A 22607-nucleotide genomic window follows, 5' to 3' on the forward strand; every position below is an offset into this window, starting at 1 on the left:
TCAAATGTTATGTTTTGAAAGTTGAAGACACGCAACATAAACTCTATGAAACTTAATGTGTTTTTAAGAAAACACTAAGAATTCACCCTAAGTATACCTGTTATATTTACAAAAAAAAAAGAAAAAAGAAAAAAATGCCATATGCAACAAAGCAAAGGGCACTTACAGCAAATACAAACCCATTTCTGGCAAATACCCAGCAAATTAAAGGAAAGTCACACAGCTCATCTCATTTTTAATTTTCATACATATGCTGAAATGCAGCAGCTTCAGCTGTGAAATGTGATAACAAATATTACAAAGGTGAGTGGACAGTTTTGCTTGTAGAGAATGGAGCAGTGTATTTATAGGTATTATTTTCCCAACCATTAATGGGTTCCTCTCTCAAATCAAATGCTGAAGACATCCTTTCACATCTCTCAAGGTCTGCCTCTCATGGCCCTTAGGTCTACTGTCTACATACCCATAGAAAATGCTATGAAGGTGATTTTCGAAAGGTTCAAAGAAGAAATCACTATACTGGACAGCTAAATTTTACCTAGAATTTGTCTACTGAAGATAAATTATTGAAACTTAAGAAATGCTTGGTTAGATCCTAACACTGAGCAGGGTACTTCAGTTCATTTTAATAGATAAATATGTGGTTAGAATCACTGGCATATGGCTCCCTACTCCAAGCCTGGGAAAAATTCAGGAACTTTTTGGAAAACAGTATTTTTTAACTTAAACTGATATCTACAAAAGTGCTAAGAAGATGACAAGCCCTAACAAGAACTATTTTTAGCTGCTGATCTTTTACACCTGCTATTCTTAGTACATAAGTACTATCAAGTCCCTTAATGGTTTTCCCCACTATAAAAATATATATACATACATGTGCATGTATGTATATGTATATATGTGTCTACCTACAGACTTAAAGATGTAAATAAATGTGTGACATGGACATATACATATATTAATCTATATGTATGTATGTATGTCCCAAACATACATATATATAGTTTTAAAAAGAATTATTCACACAATCATCCCAAATCAAATATACAGTATACAAAATATCAAAGTAATCACACTAATCAATACCATTCTAGGGGCTCCGCACCTGTAGCTCAGTGGTTAGGGCACCAGACACTTACACTGGGGCTGATGGGTTTGAACCGGGCCCAGGCCTGCTAAGCAACAATGACAACAACAACAAAAATAGCCAGGCATTGTGGCAGACGCCTGTAGTCCCAGCTACTTGGGAGGCTGAGGCAAGAGAATTGCTTAAGCCCAAGAGTTTTAGCAGTGAGCCAGGGCACTCTACCAAGGGCGACAAGTAACACTCTGTCTCAAAAAAAAAAAAAAAAAAATCCATTCTAGGAACTAAGCCAGATCCACCTTAAAACCCTAAATTCTTACTTTCTTGCCTGAAGTCCAACAAATATAAGGTAAAATGGTAACTGCAGTTAGAGTTTTCAGTATGTGACTTTTTTTTTTTTTAAGAGACAGAGTCTCATTTTGTCACCCTTGGTAGAGTGCCGTGGTGTCACAGCTCATAGCAACCTCCAACTCCTGGGCTAGGTAATTCTCTTGCCTCAGCCTCCTGAGTCGCTGGTACTACAGGCGCCCACCACAACACCCGGCTATTTTTTGTTGCAGTTTGGCCGGGGCGGGTTTGAACCCACCACCCTCGTTATATGGAGCTAGCGCCCTACTCAGTGAGTCATAGGCGCTGCCCACTATGTGACTTTTCTATACAAATTTTTCTCCAAGTATGCTCAGTTTGCTGCAAATTTTCAGAAAATGCTAGAGATGTTAAGTTCTTTTTTAAGAACCTCACCTCTTTTTTTACAATAAAAAGTTTCAGTTCTGGTATATTTGACAGCAAAATGACAAAACTGTAATCAAAAGATGAAAGCATTTATCCCAAATAGAATTTTGCAATGTTAATGATTATTCTGGACTGATTTTCTTTGAAAACCTCTTTATTACAAATAAGACGTTTCCTACACTATCTCCTGTCTATCTTGGTAATATATTTCTCGCACATGAAAATTACATGTAAAGCATGTACATTTACTTTAAATACTTCATGACATTCTTTCCTTTAAATAAGCTCCGACATTCTATTTTTATTGTTCAAAATGATCCGGATGATCATTATGTTATGTCACTAAAATCTGAGCAATGCAACACTTAACAAAACAGGGATTTTTCATCAGGACCTTCCATTTGTGTAATTGACATCAGATGTACACAATGTACATAGGAAAGACAGAAACAGAAATACTTTATGGAGTGGCAAAGACCTGCGGGTGTGAAAAAAAATGAGGCTTCCTTCACCCACAGAACACATGAAAAAAGACAATTTACCCATTTGTGCAATGTTAGGTTCCATCAAAGGACTACACATATTACATCCTCATAAATGGATTAAAACGCCTGAAGCAAAGTTAGATTGTGCAAGAAACATCAGGGTTTATTTGATTCTTAGAGATACTACTCCTCAAATTGGTTGAAGCCTTCTTAATCTAAGGCATAATTTAAAACAAATTCACCAATAAACCAAGAGAAAAGAATACGGTTAAAACCTCATCCTAACTCACTAAAAAACTACCTCCTCCTACAAGGATACCTGCATTTCATTAAGTGTCAAGACTGAGTCCAAATATTTCATCAAAGACTAAACGGTCACTTCGAAAACTGGAGCCAGCCCTGGGGAAATGTTTTCACAATGATATGTTGTAGGGGTTTGTTTAAGTACCCTGAGCCTCCAGGATATTTTTTCTTTTCAAAAAACAAAATCAGTGTTCCCAAAAGGGGCGGAAGAAAAGAGGTAGAACTGGGCGACGGTGAAAACCGGCCAGGGTGCCCCACGCAGGAGGGCACCGCTCAGACTGCCGAGCTCCAGGGAGCGTCCCCTGGGCAATCACGGCGAGTGTCAGCCCCCGAGAGTGGCGAGAGCGCCGTGTGGAAGTTCAGGACGGTTCCTTCCCTCCGTCCCACCCGCAGCGCTCAGCCTTCCGAGCACAGCCGGCGGGGAAACCCGGTTGGATGCCCCTCTGCAGCCGGGTTTCCTAGAAGGCCTGCCGCCCGGCGGGCAGGGGCCGGGGCGGCGGCGACGGGAGGCGAGGCAGCACCGGAGAGAGACACCGCGGCCCCGCCGGGTGGCGCCGGCTGAAATAACTCCAGTCCGGCTGCGAGAGCCTTCCCGAAAAGCCGAGCTTGTCGGCACAACTTCAGCCTCGCCAGCCTCGTTCACCCACACTCCCGGCCACGCCGCGGTCGCTGCGGCGCTCCCCGCCCCCGGCGGCTACCTGTGCCCGGGCTGAGGACCCCGAGGCTCACCTCACACAAAGGGCGGCGCGCGGGCGCCCGCGGGGGAGCGCGGCCCCATCCAGTCCCTCCCGGAACTTTCCTGACATAGCACTTCTCTCCTCCGCCGCAGAGAGCAACGCTTCCAGGGAGACGAGGACGACGACGACGAGGAGGTGGTGGCGGCGACGAGGAGGTTGGAGCCGAAAGTGAGGAGCTTGGCCGGCCAGCGCCGCCGCCTCGCGCACCCGAGTTCCCGCCCCTGGCCCAGCCAGGCTGCCTCTTAAAGGCGCCGCCCCGCTGACGGCGGGAGGGGCGGGCGAGGCGAGACCGACAGGTCCCGGGGCCACCCCCGAAGTGCCCCGGAGCTCTGCTTCCCAAGCGCCCCCAACTCAGGTCGGGTCTGCCCTCCGCCTGGCCAGAGGCGCAGAGCGTAGAGACCCGGGACCAGGGGACCCTTGCTGTTGGCCTGCGCCCCTGCCCCTAACCGCCCACACTCTTCCAGGGTCTTGTCTTTCTGTCCCCATTCTCCCTTAAAGTCTATGCGCGCCCCTAGCCACTGCCCAGAGACTGCACTTCCCGAGGTTGGTCGCATTTCTTCCCTGGTGAGTCTTCATCTCCAACACAGCGAAGAGGGCCCTACCAAGGCGCGCTGGAGACGAAACTATCTGAGACCAGCTGAAGCCCCTGGACCGGTGGTTCTCAGCCTTCCTAATGCCGCGACCCTTTAATACAGTTCCTCATGTTGTGGAGACCCCCAACCATAAAATTGTTTTCCTTGCTAGCGATCTCTCTTGCTGTGTGGCATGGAAGATCTGTCAGACGCCCTACTTTACCCGGTGCTGTGTTCTCCTCCAATGGACAATTTCCAGGTAGCTTCCAAATCTAGATTTCTAGAACCATTGACTTTCAACAACAAATACTTGCTGTAGGGTCGGGAGTGGTGGCGCACTCCTGTAATCCTAGCACTTTGGGAGGCCAAGGTGGGAAGATCTCTGGAGCCCAGGTATTTGAGGTTGCTATTAACTATGCCGATCCTACCGCTCTAGCCTGGGCAACAGAGTGAGACCCCCGCTTTCTCTCTCTTCCTCTCTCTTTCTCTGAGGAAGTATGGAAAGAGGGAGGAAAAGAAAGAAAAGGAAGGAAAGGAAGAAGGAAGGAAATTGGATGTAAGGATAGATAAACTGAACTCAGTAAGTTGTTCCAGGGAAGATAACACCTTAAGATCTAATGATAGCGGAAATGCAACTTTCGAGTGACAAGTGATATTATTTCTCCAGCTATCAGCAACATTTATGATAATTGCTGAGACCACACCCTTGAGATGCCATGCCCAAGAGGCCCACAGCATCAGCCACTGTTATCATCCTAGGAATAGCTCATGTAACACTGGATGTGAGCCACAAAAGCTCTGCTGCTGTCCATAGTTTTTCTACCTCAAGGCTACAATCCTTAACTTCTTCAGTACTGTGGGGCCTCAACATAGTGGAGTGCGTTTGTACCCTATGCTGTGTCCTCTAGCTAAGGTGGAAGTGGGCAGACAATTTGGAGGTAAGATCAAGCCTGGTCTCCAAGCAGTGGTCCTGGCACCAGGCAGAGGAAGTAGCATTTTCTATTGCACACAAAAGCACTTGCATGCATCATCACAGGCCTGAGACTAGACCTGAACATCTCAGTTCTTCCCCTCCAGCCTTCTGCAGCTGTGAAACAAGCGTCTGTGTTGTACTTGTGGAGGAAGAGGGCAGCGAGAAAATATGTAAAAAGTTGGAGCAACTTATGCTACCAGATGGGAGGAAATAAGCCGTGGGTTCTATAAAAAGCAGGCAGCTCGGTCCTGTGTGAACCAAACCTCAAGATGTGAAAGGAGGTTAGCAGTAAGTAAGGGTAAAGTCAGGATAGTTGTATATGACAAGCACACAACTCAAACTGACTTAACAAAACCTACGTCTGAGTCGGATTGGAATTTATTGGCTTAAATGTTTATAAAATCCCAAAAGTAGAGCTGGAAATATACATGTTTTTAAATATCTTTTTCTTTCCTCCAAATGCCCAAAGAGTATCCAGACTCAGTTTCTCTCCATATCTTCACTGTACTTTCACTGCACTGGTTCTATATTCTCTAAGAAGCAACAAACACATCCTACATCTCTAGGCAAATACCCAACCTCCTTAGCAACTGATCCCATCAATAAGACAGCAAGACAAAGAAGGGTCTCAGTTGACCCACTTGGAGCCAATGAGACTAACCATTGTAACCAAAGGAGGGAATGCACACTGCCAGGCCAGGGCCATTTGCCTGTATTTGAAAAAGGCTTCATATACACCCAAACCACAGGGACTGAGTGGAAGGGAAAAGGAAAGGAAAATTACAAGTGTTGTTAACAAAGGGAAAAGAATGTTAAATAGATGAAAATTACAGATGCCTCCTACAACACCCACCAGTTCCCCAAAACACAAAGACACATCCGCCGCCACCACCACATATACTCACGCTCATTACCTCTCTGCCTCCTTCACCAGTAACCTCAGAATCAGAATGAGAATACTAATGGTCATGAAGATGCAAGTAATTGAACCAGCCAACCACATCTTGTAGCCTCAGGAGCAAGTGGGAAGATCCTCAGTGATGTTTAACAAACCACTTGCAAACAAACAATAACTAAACTGTAATTTTATTCAATGATTATTCCCTCAATTATGTTAATTCTGCCTCCATATACCCAACCCCATACTCTTTGTTAGACCTTGTGTTATTATGTCATCAATTCAATATAATAAGAGACATAGAATTTCCTTATTATATAAATATTTATTCAACTTGACATTGTAGCCCATGAGTAATCACATTTCAGTACCCAAGTGACATAGCGCACGACTTCTTTTTAAACTTCAGTAACTTCTTTATCATTTCAGAGATAGCATAGAGGAATTCATATTTTTGCTACAAAAAACACCAGTTTCAGCCTTTTAAAATTCTCAAAAACTTTTCCTGTACAATATTTGCTAATGAAAAAATTTTTTCATGTTTTTATTCCTTCATTTGTGCCTTTTACAGAAGTCCTTATATGTCATAAAAAATACACGTATAGGCCTGGAACAACAGCTCACACTTATAAATCCTAGCACTCTGGAAGGCCGAGGCCGGTGGATGGATCATCTGAGCTCAAGAATTTGAGACCAGCCTAAGCAAGAGCAAGACCCCGTCTCTACCAAGAAAAAAACTAGGTGGGCATTGTGGCAGGGACCTATAGTTCCAGCTACTCGGGGAGACTGGGTCAAGAAGATGGCTTGAGCCCAGGAATGTGAGGTTGCTGTGAGCTATGATGCCATAGCACTCCACCCAGTTGACAAAGTGAGCTTTGTCTCAAAAAAATTACAGACCTGGAAGAGATTTTAGAATAACCCAAAATATCCTCTTCATTTCAGAGATAAAGAAATAAAAGGTCAGGAATTGACTTGTGTAGGGTCACATAACTATTTTTGTTGTCAAAACCACAAGGGAAGCTCGGCTTCCATAGCACAATGGTTACAGCAACAGCCACGTACACTGAACCTGGTGGGTTTGATCCCAGCTAAAACAACAATGATATCTGCAACTAAAAAATAGCTGGGCATTGTGGCGGGCACCTGTAGTCCCAGCTACTTGGGAGGCTGAGGCAGGAGAATTGCTTAAGCCCAAGAGTTGGAGGTTGCTGTGAGCTGTGATGCCACAGCACTCTACCCAGGGAGACATAGCGAGACTCTGTCTCAAAAAAAAAAAAAAAAACAAAAGGGAGTTTCCATCTAGGTCCAGTTGCTAGTCACATAAAAATCCAGTGGTTGAGATAATAAGGATTGCCAAGGAAGAAAGGAATTTTTTTTTTTGTGTGTGTGTGTGTGTGTGTGTGTGTGTGTGTGTGTGGTTTTTGGCCAGGAATGGGTTTGAACCCACCACCTGTGGCATGTGGGACCAGTGCCCTACCCCTTTGAGCCACAGGCACTGCCCGGAAGAAAGGAATTTTTAATACAACAGGTAGTTTGTCAGAACTGAAGCACCCTCAAATCCAGGAAGATTACAGGCTTTGTAAGGAGTGGCCTTGTGCCTTGGGGCAGGTCATGTACATTGGAATGGGTTGTGGGGGATGGTGATTCTTGGGATCAAGAATCTTGCTGAGGAGCCTTTGGAATCTCCTTTGTCTTGTAGAAAATCCTCCATTCTTGTATTCAAGTAGTTAGTTAAGGGAGGATATTATTAAAAAACATACAGGGGCAGGCAGTACCTGTGGCTCAAAGGAGTAGGGCGTTGGCCCCATATACTGGAGGTGGCAGGTTCAAACCCAGCCCCAGTCAATAAAAAAAAAAAATACAGGGGCTCGGTACCCGTAGCTCGGTGGTTAGGGCCCCAGCCACATACACTGGGGCTGGCGGGTTCAAACCCAGCCCAGGCCTGCTAAACAACAATGACAACTATAGGCCTGCTAAACAATAATGACAACAACAACAACAACAACAAAAACAACAAAAGCTGGGCATTGTGGCAGGCACCTCTATTCCCAGCTACTTGGGAGGCTGAGGCAAGAGAATCGCTTAAGCCCAAGAGTTTCAGGTTGCTGTGAGCTGTGACGCTACAGCACTCTACTGAGGGTGACACAGTGAGACTTTGTCTCAAAAGAAATGTATGGGTTCATGGAGCCAGTTACAACTCCCCCCTTCTTCTTAGTTCATTCCTCAGTCTTGGGGAATCAGGATGTTAATCTACCTGGGTGTTTCCTGTTGAAATGGGAGGCAGTTGAGGTTTGAGGAAGAACTAAAGTGTTCAGTCTGTAACTAAAACTTTTTAGTATATATTGTTGAATTGCCACCCTCTTTCTATGAAGGTAGCAAAGCATATTGAAAGAGGTACCCATCTCTGTAGGAGATCCTTCCCAAGAAAATATTGGCCCAGTGTTCTCCAGGTATATTCTTTATCCTGAAATTTTTCTAGTTATTTATAAAAAATGTCTTAGGTAGTTAATTTAGCAGTGAGATAGGTTAGTGGAAAAGGCAATAGATTGGGAGGTCGTAACTAAAGAGCTGTCTTTCTGGGCAAACAAGAATCCCCAAAGAACCAGCCAGCTACACAGTGTTTATTTTTCTAGACATCCCAGGGACAGGGTGTGTGTTTCAATTGTCTTTGGGCAGGTAACCACAACATACCCACCTTTGCATTACCTCTGTTCCATAATGCTGTTTACATCTGTAAAGACCTCCTCATCTAGGCCGACTAGGAGCTGATCAACCAAATCATGGAGACTAGAATACACTTGGTCAATACCTGAATATAATCACAGAATGGGAACTGAGAGTTCATAGACAGCAAGGTGGCTGAACTTCACATAGACACCAGCTTTAGAGGTGTATTAGGATTATTTAACAAAGTAGCCTGACTTGTACCCATCTGGCCACTCACTGGTGACCAAAAGCCTGCTTTTTGTTCTAGCAGGAAATATATATAATATATGGTGTGAACAGTCATCAGTTGTCCAAGGGTGAATTTTTCAGCTTCTTATAAAGTATCCTAAGTAGCAGCTACTGCTCTCAGACAAGTGGGCCACCCTTCTGTTATCACATCCAACTGTGCAGAAAAATAAGGTACAGGTTTCTTATGATCTCCCAAAGTTTATGTTAATACCCTGAGTTTAATCTCTTGCCTTTCTTAAATGAACAGATCAAAAGGCTTACATATGTCCAGGGGCACAATGTGGGGGCAGCCATTAATTTTTAATAGTCAAGAAAGGCCTATGGCATTCTCCCATCTAAGTTAGTAGTTTGTTTGTTTTTTTCCCTCCATCTAAGGCATTATAAAGGGTTATCACCTCAGGTTTTGCTATTAGCCTGAAGTTAGGAATCTAAATCTAACAAAATCCAGTCATACACAAGAATCCTCACAACTGCTGGTGGTGGTACAAACTGTTATTTGATTTATAGGCTCTCTCCTGGAAGAAAGTTGTGAGTTTCAAGAGACAAACCCCAAGTATTTGACAGTGGGAAATCTAAGCTCTTTGTTTTTTGTTTTGTTTTGTTGTTGTTTTGTTTGAGGCTTTGTATTCTTTGTTAGCCAGTAAATTTAATATAATTATGGCATGTTGCCTTGAGTTAGCTTTAGTCCCACTGACTATCACATTATCATCTATATGCTATAAAATCATTCCTTTGCCCAAAACTGTTTCTCTCAGATCTCTGGTTAGAATTTTCTGAAAATTGTTGGTCCTTCACATTTAAAAGCAAATAGTACTTGGGATTTGGGGGCAAGAGGAATGTAAAAGAAAGTATTAATTATTTAAATCTATATTGCTGAAAATCAGGCAAACTTTCCAAATAAGAATGTCCTCCAGTATTTAGTTTATTATTACCCTTAACTCTCAAATAAATCAATATTCCTGGGGTTTAGCTTTGTTTATTTTCAACTGACAAATGGGGGTATAACAAGGCATATCTGACTGCTCCTTCCCTCATGGCTAAGGACTCAGTTTTAAGTTTTTTTCTTAGTGTCCCCTTGGCTAAGAGTGGGTCCATTCAGTTAGGGAGGGCACCTAGGGTTTTATTTTAATTTATATTTCTCCTCTTATGACTGAGATTTGCCAAAGGCAACATCAATGGCTAAACTTTTATTTTGTCCCATCATTACTGGAGTGATGTGGCAACTTACCCAGTTCCACCTTGTTCATCACTAGGACCCTGTGGCCAATGGACTTAAAATCAAAGACTTGCAGCTGATTAAATGTTCCTAGGCCAGCTGGATGCAGTGGCTTACTATAATTCTAGCACTCTGGGAGGCCAAGGCAGGAGGATTGCTTGACCTCAGGGGTTTAACACCAGTCTAAGCAAGACTGAGACCCCATCTCTACTAAAAGTAGAAAAATTAGCCAGATATAGTGGTGCGTGTCTGTATTCCCAGCTAGTCAGGAGGCTGAAGCAAGAGGATTGCTCAAGCCCCAGAGTTTGAGCTGTGATGCCAAGGCACTCTATCCAGGGCAACAGAGTAAGACTCTGCCTTCTAAATAAGTAAATAAATAAATAAAGTTAATAAATGTTCTAGACCAGGTGGGAATGGAGGTGAACTGGCATTTATCAAATTTTAAAACCTTTTAAGCAGCATAACAGTAAAAAACAAATAAACAAAAAAGTAACATAAAATTAACTTACTATTATCAGCTATCAGATTCATAGGAATTTGCTATACAAAACATAACCGTTCATTAAAAACCATTTGAGCTAAGGATTTACAGACTCTTGTATCAGAATGAACAAACAATATTTTAAGACAGGAATGTAGAGGACGCCAAGAGCCAGGCGACCTCTGAGCAAGGTGATTTGCAGCTGCTGGACGGACCCTCAGACGATTCGTCCACAGGTGCTCCTTGCAGAGAAAGAGCCCGAGCCCATGGTGATCTTAGGCACGCAGTCATTGTCTAACACTCCCCTCACCTGTCTTGTACTGCCTCAAAGAAAGGCTACTGCAGAGGTTGCTCGGGGCTATCCTGCAAGCAAGGTTAGTCCACCTCCTGCAAGCTTGTGCCTCTAATCTGCATCACGTCTGGTTCCTCCCTGTGGGGATCAAGTCCAGGGCATAGGGGCCCCTAGGGGCTGTGATCTGGCCTAGTTGGCAGGATCCAGCAGGACACAACAGGACACCAGGGACGTGGGCCAAAGGGGAAAGTGATACTCAGAAGTGAGGTCTTTGGTAGACAGCGGGAGGAAATCCAAAGGGAAACTCCACTCAGGGCAAGTGGGACCTTTGGCCAATCTAGAATCTAGAGAACCTCGCTCAGAATAAGTAAGGTCTTTCATAAATAAGCAAAGACATTTAGAAAAACAATGGGTAACTTCCTGTTTGGGGAGTCGTGAGAATTAGAAACTGAGGAAGAAACCCATGTTCAAACAGAATTTGAAAGTGAGGAGAACAGTGAGGTTCAGAGGGAAGCTGGACCTAAGGAGAACTGGGAATCGAGCATATGCTACAGACATGAATAAGCAAGGAATTACCTCTATGGCCATGATGGCTGCTCAGATCAGACAATTGGAAGACCAGGTATATAGTCTCACAGTCAGAAATGCCGACTTACAGCACCCAATATTGCCCTCAGCACCTCCCTATGTAGATGAACCGCCCGTGACTTCTGTTATGAAGGCTGTGTTAGAAGGGCGTAAAACTGGTGACTTTAAGTGGGAAGACACTTTGGGGCTTTTACCAGTTACAGTCACTGATATTCCTCCCGATCCGCAAAACACTCAAGGGGGCCAACGTTTTGATCACCATATGATCACCTTTGCGGTTATGAAGGATTTGAAACAGGCCGTAGTACAGTATGGTTTGCAATCCCCGTTTTCTAGAGGTCTGTTACAGGGGACTGCACAAGAGCAGCGGCTCATTCCTTATGACTGGGACATGATAGCCAGAACTGTTCTTGAGTCTGGACAGTATTTACAGTTCAAAACCTGGTGGAGGAGGAGGCTTATCTGATGAGTGGCCAAAACAAGCAGAGAGGGGTTCCTATAACATCAGAACAGCTCATTGGTTCTGGCCAGTGGCTGGGGATTTCCAATCAACTTCAGTACGATGACATAGCCGTAGTCCAGACAAGGCTGTGTTGTCTTAGGGCCTGGGAAAAGGTTCAGGCTCCTGGAGATATCTCTAAATCTTTTATTAAGATAATGCAGTCAGGGAATGAACCCTATACCAGCCTTATAGCCTGACTAAAAACTGCAGTCAGTAAGGCTGTTGCCCAGCCGCAGCTCAGAGACATGCTATTCCAAACTTTAGCATTTGAGAATGCTAACTCTGAGTGTCAAAGGGCCTTGCAACCTTTGAGAGCACAAAATGCTCCTTTAGAGGAATATATACGGGCATGTGCTGATATAGGAATGGAATTCCACAAGGCTAATTTGCTTGCTGCCGCTTTAAAAGAAGGGGTCAGTCCATACTGTCCTAAATGTCATAACTGTGGAAAAAAGGGACAGGAGAAAAGAGTGTTGGAAAGGGAAGATCTATAGCAAAAACAATGATTGTGGGTCTCCCTAAATCTATTAAAATTGATAATGCACCTTTTTATTCTACTTACAAATTAAATACCTTCCTATCTTTTTGGAATATTCACTTATCTCATGGCATTCCTTACAATTCTCAAGGACAAGCCATTATTGAGCGACATCATAAAACATTGAAAGATATGTTAGATAAACAGAGAGGGGGAGAGGATATCCTCCCCTTGAATAATAGTCCTGAGTATATGCTCACTAGAGCTCTTGTCACTCTCAATTTTCTGAATCTCAGCAATGACGGAAAGACAGCTGCAGAACGCCATTGGACATCTCCCATTCATCCACCATCCTCTCCAATACAACAACTTATTTTTTATAGAAAACCAGACATGTCAGAGTGGAAACCTGGTTATGTACTACATTGGGGTCGAGATTTTGCCCATATTATTACAGAACACCAAGAGAAGCAGTGGTTACCAGCCCGCTGGATTAAGCCTCGACACAAGCAGGACACCTTGCCAGCACCTTAACAAATTTGTTTTCATTAACTTTTCTTTTATTCACAGGATTTTGGAGGCTATGTAATTTCATAACAGAGAAACCCTGGATCAATCTCGTCTGTGGGAACTCTAGTTGCCTCTCCCATATCACCGTCCATCTTCAGCAGGAAGCAGTTAAGAGCGGTCAGCATCCTATTTCCCTAAGAGGCAGTTGGAGCTTCTCTGCAGAGTGGGAAGCTTGCTATAGGATTTCATTATTTTGTGCTGAATAACAAGCCCCAGGTAAGCTTAGTATGCATCTTCTAAAACCTTTGAAGGGTATGACAACAAAGACCTCAAATAGCAGGCTTCAAGGTAATGGTTTTACTGGTATCGGCTAAAGAAAGAGAATTTCACTTATTGGATTTATATCTGTTTCAGTTGGGCACCTGCTCTTAAAGTTATACTGCTCTTTGGAAAGAGTATGAGTCTGATACAGCCCTTTCCCCACCTAATGTAACTTCATGTGGTGGTTAATACTTCCCATGGAAGTGTTATAGGCCCTATGGGTCAGCCCGTAGCACATAGTTGGGTGGTGATTAGCACAAAGGGGACATGTTTTCCCCTTTGCCTAGTTTGGCTAAAATAATTTCCCTTATACCGGGATTAGTTCCGTTGGTGTAATTCTGTGTTGTACTTATATGCCCTTTTGTTTCTTTTTCTTAGCAGGAAGGAAAGCTCCTCAGAGAGGAGAACAGCTGAAATAACCAACGGCAGATTTTCTCCCTTGCCTATCCAGAAATGTCTTTAATACACAGAGGGGGAAAATGTAGAGGACGCCAAGAGCCAGACAACCTCGGAGCAAGATGATTTGCAGCTGCCGGGCGGACCCTCGGACAATTCATCCACAGGTGCTCCTTGCAGAGAAAGAGCCCGAGCCCAAGGTGATCCGTAGGCACACAGTCATTGTCTAACACTCCCCTCACCTGTCTTGTACTGTCTCAATGAAAGGCTACTGCAGAGGTTGCTCAGGGCTATCCAGCAAGCAAGGTTAGCCCGCCTCCTGCAAGCTTGTACTTCTAATCTGCATCATGTCTGGTTCCTCCCTGTGGGGATCGAGTCCAGGGCCGTAGGGGCCTCTAGGGGCTGCGACACAGGAAAGTAGAAGTTTATAGGTAGCTTAAACACTTAAATTATTTAGAATTTGTGGAACTTTGTCAAAGACATTAAAAGACTCAAAATATTTGATCAAAACAGCATCACGCATTATTGTAAAATAATAGCAATTCACTTAAATAATAGTGATAATTAGAAGTCTTTAAAAGGCAATACCAAAAAAATAAAAATAATTTTTTTTTTTTTTTTTTTTGCAGTTTTTGGCTGGGGCTGGTTTTGAACCCACCACCTCTGGTATATGGGACCAGTGCCCTACTCCTTTGACCCACAGGTGCCGGCCCAAAACCTTAGTTTTTTAAAGCTCACTTTTTCCAAGTAATCAAAAACTTAATAAGGACAGAAGAATTATCTTGGTGAAATATAAAATCTTTGTTTCTTAGGCCAGTTATCAAAAGGTAAAGAAAAAATTTTAGTGTAATTGGGTTTGAGAGGATTGGGTTTATTATTCGTTTTAATGGGAAATCCATTTAGACAACTTGGAAGTCAAACCCAGAATTTATCAGTCATAAGAAGACTATGTGCAAAGTAAACATTTTTGAATGAAAGAAACAAACTTAAAAAACGAATACCTTGAGGAGAGGACTATAGCTCTTAGGTTAAGAAGATTTTTTACCATGTTGAACAGAAGCTAAGAAAACATTGCTTTTCAGATGTTTAAGGTAAACATTTCGGCATCAGACCTTGACATCAGACCTAGAACCAGTGGAGGAGACAAAGTTCCAGGAGCTGACAAAAAGATTGAAGAACAGGGTCATCGCCTCAGGCCACCTAAAAGGGAGAAAAAGCTGAAGGCAGTGAGACAGCAAAAGTTGAACTTCTGAGATACAATGTTGGAGAAGTTTTAAAAGAAGTAAATTATAGAAAACCTCTTTCAATTTTATTATATTTATCTCATTTACATTTGCATACTTTAATTTTTTCAGTTTACTTAACAATTCGAATAGTCTGTTAATATTAGATATATAACCAATGTGATTAATTGTGCCCTCATCATTTAATGTCTAAACAAATTTAATATCTAAATATATTTTTATAAACAAAATTGGGAAATGATTTAAAAACATAGACCAAGAAACTATCTCAAAATATTGTTGTACCTCTTACTTTTGAACTTTAAAATTCTTAGAACACATCATGTTTATAGACATTAACTAATTTGATCTTTCTAAAGTACTAATATCTCAAAATAAAATTTATTGACAACACTTAACTATAGACTGAATAAACCTCTGACATCAATCTTGAGCATTTTAAATGATGGCACAAAGTCATAACACTTTTTTTACATAAGAATCAAGATTGGGCGGCACCTGTGGCTCAAGGAGTAGGGCGCCGGTCCCATATGCCAGAGGTGGCGGGTTCAAACCTAGCCCTGGCCAAAATAAAAAAAAAAAAAAAAGAATCAAGATCATGTCTCGATGCCTATAGCTTAGTGGTTAGAACGCCTACCACATACACCTGGGCTGGCAGGTTCACACCTGGCCTGCTAAACAACAGTGACAACAACAAAATAGCTGGGCATGGTAGATTCCTATAGTCCCAGCTACTTGGGAGGCTGAGGCAAGAGGATCTCTTGAGCCCAAGAGTTTGAGGTGGCTGTGAGCTGTGATGCCAGGGCACTCTACCAAGGGTGACATAGTGAGACTCTGTCTCAAAAAAAAAAAAAAAAATCAAGATCAAGCTATTTTTAAAGTAATCTAACTAGTTTCAAAACTTTTTAAAGTGTAAATTCAATTACATTTAATACTTTCAAACAGTGTTTTGAGAGTCTCTTTGGATTCTAAGAATAACCATTTTATTTATTTTCAAATAAATTATTGTACAAAAATTAACCGTTTAAGGATACTTTTTAAAATGTTTCTAAGCAAAGGCCTTTGCTATGGCAACACAATGCATGCCTAACAGGCTAGCTTGCAACCAGTATTCAGAAAGACTGAGTCAGAAACAGATTTTGTGTGTACCTTTCCACAAGCAGCAAAGTCAGTGGAAGAAACTGGATCTGCGACTAGGATTAAGAGACTAAAATCAAAATATCTTCATAAACCTTTGACCATAATTTTCTATTTTAGAGCTATGATTTACTTAGAGTTCTATTCTAATTTACTTACACTTAAAAACCAACTTGTTTACTAAAGATTCCTAAGTTCACATGAACTTGAAAAGCATTTGGGCTTATTTAGTTTATGAGAGTTCTTTTTATTTATAAGCCAGTTTGTGTACCATGTGGACATACAATATATGTGTACACAAAAAGCACCTGTAAACACATACACATGTATACTAGCAAAGTTTCGATAGCTTCTATCTCAGAATTTTAGCCAGGAGAGGCTCTGAAGTTCTACCTAAATCTGCACACATTATGTTGACTTTCCTCTTTCTCTGTCTAGCAGGCGTCTCTGAAACCCAGCCAGGTTGCCTACTTGCGCCAAGCTGCCTTTTAATCTCTTAGACCTTAAAATGGAGATGTCTCCTAATCTCCCAGACTTTAGGATGGAGGTGTCTTTTAACCTTTTAGAACCTGTCACAAGATAAACCACCATTAGAGATATCTTTCAATTTCTCAGACCTTGAACTGTGTTCATAATAAACCATCAACAGCAAATTTGAAGTAAAGAAAAAGAAAATAGAGACAAAGAGCTTGACAGACTCTACATTTATGTGCTACACACCGGTACAGATAAATGTTTAACATAAAGAGAAGTTGAAGAGGTTTTAAGTAAATGAATTGTTTTACTTAATAAGCCCCAGGAGTGTCAAATCAAAATGGTTAGGTCACTTCCCATTCTCATAAACCAAGTGATTGAGGGCTTATGCAGCCCAAAACAAACAGGATTTCTTCAGAATTTCCCAAATTGAGAGAGCATCCTCTACTGGGCAGGACCTTCAAATAGTACTTGCTTGCCTAGATCCAAGTTTTAAAATCCAAATCTAGAGAGTTCCTTTCTTTGGAGACAATCAGGAAGCAATCACCAAAGCATTGGAGGGCGGTGAGAATGCGACGAAGGCCAGTGATGGAGAAGTCAAGGCTGGGGGGAGACTCCAAAGCTGCCCTCCAGCAAATATGGCCAGGCAGCTGCTAAGAGGTGCTTTGGTCTTGCCCTGTGCCACAACCACTCAACCATGTGTAATACCATCCCCAATAAGCCCCATCATTGTTGTCAAAACTACAAGGGTGTTTCAGTCTGGGTCCAATTGCTTATCACACAAAAATCCAATTGTTGAAACTATAAATATTGCAAGGAAGAAAGGAATTTTTAATATGACAGACTTCTTGTTGGGAGACATTAAGAAGCTGCCTCAAGGCTTGAGGCACCCGTAGCTTAGAGAGTAGGGTGCCAGCCACATATACCTGAGGCAGGCAGATTCAAGCCCAGCCCAGGCCTGCTAAACAACAATGACAATTGCAACCAAAAAAATAGCCAGGCATTGTGGGTTCCTATAGTCCCAGCTACTCAGGAGGCTGAGGCAAGAGAATCACTTAAGCCTAAGAGTTTGAGGTTGCTATGAGCTGTGATGCTGTGGTACTCTATTGCGGGTGACATAGTGGCACTCTGAAAAAAAAAAAGCTGCCTCAAATCCATCTACCCAACTAAGGGAGGTCAGGTGGCTTTGAAGGAGGGGTCACATGCCTTGGGGCAGGTCCTGGTATATCTAACAAGAGGCTATGTGCACTGGGCTGGTCAGGTCCATTGAGGTAGGTCATGGGGGATGGTGATTCTTGGCATTAGGAGTTCTTGCTCAGAGGCCGTTGGAATCTCAGATCCTTTGTCTTACAGAAAATCTACCATTTCTGGAAAACAACTCAAAAAGTTCAAATAGTTAATTAAAGGAAGAGATTATTATAAAATATATAGGGATTCACAGAGTCAGTTATATTTTTGAAGAGCACAGAAACAAAAGCATAGGACATGGTCTTTGTCCTCAAAGAGATTGAACTTAATGAGACATCATCTAAGATGCAAGATGATTACAGATCATCACAATATATCGTATAATTTAAGGTAGAGCAATATGTGTCTTAAAAATCAGCATCAGAATAAGAGGCACTATGAACAGGAGTAGTCTTGGAAACATGTTTCAATGAGGCAGAACTTGGTGCTCTTTAAAAAATGCAGAGAAAGCTGGGTGTGGTGGCTCATGCCTATAGTCCTAGCAATCTGGGAGGCCAAGGCGGGAGGATTGCTTGAGCTCAGACCAACCTGAGCAAGAGTGTGGAAGGCTGACACCACAGCATCTATTTTGTAGGCCAAGTGCTATTTCCAGTACTAACAGACTTAAGTTTCTATTTCCCTGCAAATGCTAGGCCTAAGTTTCTATTTCCCTGCTAACGCCAGGCCTCTTCTCATAATTCACACGAGCGAAACTTTGAAGGTTGCCGTTGGAACTTATCTCCACCAAGGCCAGGAACTTATCTATACCAAGGCCAGGTTGCTTGGATACCTGGTGACGTAAACCTCCTCCTTCACCTACCCTTATATACCCTGGAAGAACTTTGCAATAAACGAGACTTGATCAGACTCCTGTCTTGTCTCCATTCTTCGCACCCCTTGCCCCTTTTTCATTCTCACCCCCTCCTCCAGGTATCCCTGTCAACTGACCCGTGGGCCGGGTCACAAGAGTGAGACCCCATCTCTGAAAATAGCTGGGCATCCTGGTGGGCACAGCTACTTGGGAGGCTGAGGCAAGAGGATTGTTTGAGCCCAAAAGTTTGACGTTGCTGTGAGCTATGATGCCATGTCACTCTACCAAGAGTGACAAAGTGAGACTCTGTCTCAAATAAATAAATAAATAATAAAAAATGCAAAGAAAAACAAAACAGCTTTCCACGTGAGAAAACAAAATGAGACAGCATTGGTGGCGAAAATATCCCGCCATTTGTAGGAACAGAAAGGCAATCTGTACTGTCATGGTTTAGAAGAGTGTTCCAAACTGCAAGTCATAAAATTGGTTTACTGGGTTTTGACAAATATTATTTTAATTAAACAAGATTAAGTATCATTTGTTAAACTTGTGTGTTCATTATTATGTGTGTTCTGGGTTGTGATGTAAATTCCATCTCTTACTTTTTCCTGATCAAAATAAGAAGTTCAACAGCCTCTGGTTCAAAGCAAATTTGGGTGAGAAACTGTTTGGTGGCAAGACATTGAGCAAACAACATCTCTCCAAGCATCAGTTTGTGCAGAGATTTGTCACTCAGTCCTCTACCCACAGTGACTTGTCTCTTATTTTCTGACTATTAAGACTGGAAAGCAGACTGAGCTTCATGATTTATGCTTCTGCTTCTTCACCGAGCCATAGATAGCAGGCTAGGCATTCAATAGAATTGTAACTGCTGTCTACTCTGCATTGCCCCTGAAAAGTCTTCTATTATAGTACAGACTGATCACAGTCAATAAAATAGCATGAATTCTGAGTCATAATCTCTTTTGCATCTTTCCACATGTACATTTTATGATCATTTTATGTACAGTATTTTCTACCCCTGAGAGAGCACACACATGTGTACACACTCACACACACACCAAATGGCATTGCAGTGGTGGGTAAGATCCAGCAGACCAAGACCAAGGAGAGGAGACGGACAGCAGCCCTCAGGCCATCTGTGAGTCTATCCCTCAGTCTCCTTCTTCCAACACTGGTATCTGGACCATTGCTAGCACATGATTCATTTTTAGGAGAAGGTAACCCTTAATAAGTCTATTTAATTTATTATAGATTAGAAAATAAAACATGTCAATGTCATTATTTCAAGGATATTATTTCATAGGATGAGACTAGGTTTTTTTTCTTCTAATGAGTCAATTTTTTAAAAGGAATAAGTGAATAAAAGTGCAGCTATTTTGAGGATTCATGAAGGTGTTGGGTTTTTTTTCTAAATTAATATAAAGGTACAATTTTTAGGTTACATTGTTCTCACTTCCAGGGCAAAGTTCCATTTATAGAAGAGCCCCTCACCCAGGGGGTGTGTTATACACCCTCACAGTGTGCACATTAGGTGAGATCCCGCCTCATGCCCTCCCTCCTTCTGCCAAACGTCTTTCCCCCTCCCATTTCCCTCTACCCCTAACTGGACTATATTAGTGTTTCATAGTTCTTATGAGCATGTAATTGTTTATATATTGATTTCATTTTAGTATGGAGTACATTGGATATTCATTTTTCCATTCTTGTGATATTTTAATAAGAAGAATGTATTTCAACTCCATCAGGTAAATGTAAAGATGTAAAGCCTCCATGAAGTTGTTTTGGCTAAGCTTTTGAAACTCTGCTATGAAACCTCTTTCTGCTTTTATAGCTCACAGGCTTCTAGCCACATTCAGCAGGGCTTAATACAAAATATGTCCTAAAAGATGCCATACATGGGAGAGATAGGGAATTGTAAGTAAATGCACACTTATTTAAAAGTATACATTACAAAAAAATTTTTTATAATACAGTATGCTTTTAATAACAGTACAAACGAAAGGGAGTAAATCAAGCAAGGCTGCATAGGTGATAATCATTTGCACATTTCACAAAGCAATCATGTACAGTAACCGATATACTCAATTCTCCAGAAAGTCAGTATTCTTACAGAAAAGAACTACCAGAGGCCAAATAATGTTTGCTTTCCAGACAGACAATATGCCTTTCTTTGGACTTCAGTGTACCAGGAGATCATTACAAAATTTTGCGAACATTCTCTACATGTTGGTCAGCTCTTTCTACACACACACGACGTCTTCTCTCCCGCTCACAGTGAACACTTGCCATATCTGTGTTATGCAGTTTTTTCCTATACATGAGACTTTTGGAGCATTAGATAATCATGATTTCTACTTCCTGCTCCACCATGATAGAGAGACATTAGGCAGTTACTTAACCCCTCCAACCTTCAGTCTCCTCATCTGTAAAATAGGAGTGAAATGTTATGAGGATTAAACAAGACATTCATTCATCTAAAACACTTATTTTGATGCATATAAGAGCCATTACTGATGACCCTGAGTTTGTGTTTTCTTGGTGTTATTTTTATCTCATTCCCTTTTAGAAACATAAAATCATAGGCAACTGATTTGAAAATTTTCCATTAAAAAACACAACTAAGGGTGGCCCCTGTGGCTCAAAGGAGTAGGGTGCCGGCCCCATATGCCGGAGGTGGCAGGTTCAAACCCAGCTCTGGCCAAAAACTGAAAAAAAAAAAAAAAAGAAAGAAAGAAAAAAAGAAACACAACTAAAAACATTCAATATGTGTACCAGTGTTACAATCGTGAATTTCTTCCAGTATGAATTTTTTTTAACAAGTGTCATGGTTCTTACCCTATAGATAGTAAGTTTGAGCACTTTTAATTTCATTTGTAATCATTTACTTTTTTCACATAATTAAAAGTTTTTTAAATGAAAATAAGCTGTTACAGAAAATTTACTTCAAAACTTTTAAATAATATTTAGTAGTTATAAGAGCTCAGTGTTTTGGCACTTTATAAGAAAGATAATGGATAAAAATTCATTTGAATTAAAAGGAATTTCATGCAAATTGTTTGATTTTCCTGGAGATCATAAGTTAAATTTTTTTTTTTTTTTTTTTGTAGAGACAGAGTTTCACTTTATCACCCTCAGTAGAGTGCTGTGGCGTCACACAGCTCACAGCAACCTCCAACTCCTGGGCTTAAGCGATTCTCTTGCCTCAGCCTCCTGAGTAGCTGGGACTACAGGTGCCCGCCACAACGCCCGACTATTTTTTTGTTGCAGTTTGGCAGGGGCCGGGTTTGAACCCGCCACCCTCGGTATATTGGGGCCGGCGCCCTGCTCACTGAGCCACAGGCGCCACCCTCATAAGTTAAAATTTTTTAAAAAATAAAATAAAAAGAAAATATTTTTTCTTAAAATTACTACATAAAATCATTTTAATTCCTTATTGTTTATAATTGTTTGACTTATTTGCTTTCTAAAGATTTTCTGCTAAAAAATAAGGATTTTCTACTGATGTTATATATGAATGGAAAATAAATAAATATATCAATACAAAGGAAAGTATTTAAATCTACCCAATATGGTAGCCAATAAAATGCACCATTCAGGAAAGCCAAACACCATCTGGTCTCAATAATAAATGGGAGCTAAATGATGAGTACACGTGGGCACAAAGAGATATAAAGGACATTGAAACCAAGAAGAGGGGCAGGGGATAAAAATGTATCTATTGGGTACAATGGACACTATTCTGGTGATGGGCACACCTAAACCCCTGACTTAAGCATTATATGAGGTATCCACATAACATAAGCATTTGTATCCTTTTAATATTTTGAAATAAACAAATAATAATAATGCACCACTAACATGTCCTGCTGCAGAGATTCCAGATCACAACCAAGCCCACACTTCTCTCAGCCTATACCAGCCAAAGACAGAGTGGCTGGGGCACAAGTGCCACCCTGCTCCTACAGATACGGGGCTCTTCTAACATACAACTTCAGCTTGGGGGCTCCCCATTGACTTGACCAGAACTGTCTTAGAGCTTTGCTGTCATCTAAGATCCCTGTTTCCTGAGCTCCTCTCCCTCCCTCTATCCTTCCACAGGGGTGAGACCTGCATCGGGGTCTGAAGGCTCTTACTTACTGCTTCCTGCCATTTATCTTTCACAGACCTTTCTGCCCATAAATCTCTGAT

The 22607-nt window shown here is 41.7% G+C and overlaps 1 protein-coding gene across 1 annotated transcript in view; it reads right to left on the bottom strand.

Moving 5' to 3' along the window:
• Nucleotides 1-3403, bottom strand: part of GPR63 (G protein-coupled receptor 63) — an 82530-nt gene extending 79127 nt beyond the window's left edge. Inside the window, exon 1 of the mRNA XM_053591636.1 lies at nucleotides 3303-3403. The gene's annotated coding sequence lies outside the window, so the exon portion shown is untranslated. The remainder of the gene's footprint in view (nucleotides 1-3302) is intronic.
• Nucleotides 3404-22607: the final 19204 nt, after the last annotated feature.

The sequence above is a fragment of the Nycticebus coucang genome, chromosome 5, assembly GCF_027406575.1.
Source record: "Nycticebus coucang isolate mNycCou1 chromosome 5, mNycCou1.pri, whole genome shotgun sequence".
Classification (NCBI taxonomy): Eukaryota; Metazoa; Chordata; class Mammalia; order Primates; family Lorisidae; genus Nycticebus; species Nycticebus coucang.